We start from the raw sequence: 673 nt of genomic DNA, 5'->3' as shown, positions 1-673 counted from the left end.
TTCAATCGTCATGAGTTGAAATATCCACCAATCCTGTCAGTCTGTGTGTTAAGGGGAATATACAACATTTGCTTTTGCTGCAATTTTCAGAAATAAATGGATTTGGAGGATTATAGAAAATATTGTTAAACTAGCTTGTTTCACGTTTTGGATTCGGAGATGCTGGAAAATCTAAGAAAACCAACCATGTTCTTGTAGTCTGGTTCCCTGACCCCACTTAAGATGAGACGTTGCAATTTATAGACTTTGAGGATTGTAAGGTCAGAGAATCAGTCTAGCAGGCTTGTACCCCTTCACAGATGTGTAATCAATTGCAAAGAAAATGCGGAATGACTAAATATAAAAAGTTAGGAGCAGTTTTTGAAAAAAGCCAGTTTTTTCTAACGAGGGCCGCCTGACCAGCATTTGAAAAATGCAAGTTTTCTTGAAAATGTCAGCACACCAGGAGCCATGATTTTACAGGATGCTTTAGATTGTCGTTCACTAACAATACAGTAAAATATTTTGTTATAATTCGATCATTTCGTTTTTTGATGTTTGTAAATGTTGTATCTTCCTTAACATAGAGGAGCAGCCACAAAACATTACTAGGAACATTGCTGTATTAAACATCCTTCGCCCCCCCCCCAACAAACACATTTAGTTCAAAGGTCATAGGTTGAGATATCCACCA

This window comes from Patiria miniata, unplaced genomic scaffold (assembly GCF_015706575.1).
Source record: "Patiria miniata isolate m_02_andy unplaced genomic scaffold, ASM1570657v1 HiC_scaffold_16, whole genome shotgun sequence".
Classification (NCBI taxonomy): domain Eukaryota; kingdom Metazoa; phylum Echinodermata; class Asteroidea; order Valvatida; family Asterinidae; genus Patiria; species Patiria miniata.
This window is presented reverse-complemented; position numbering follows the sequence as displayed.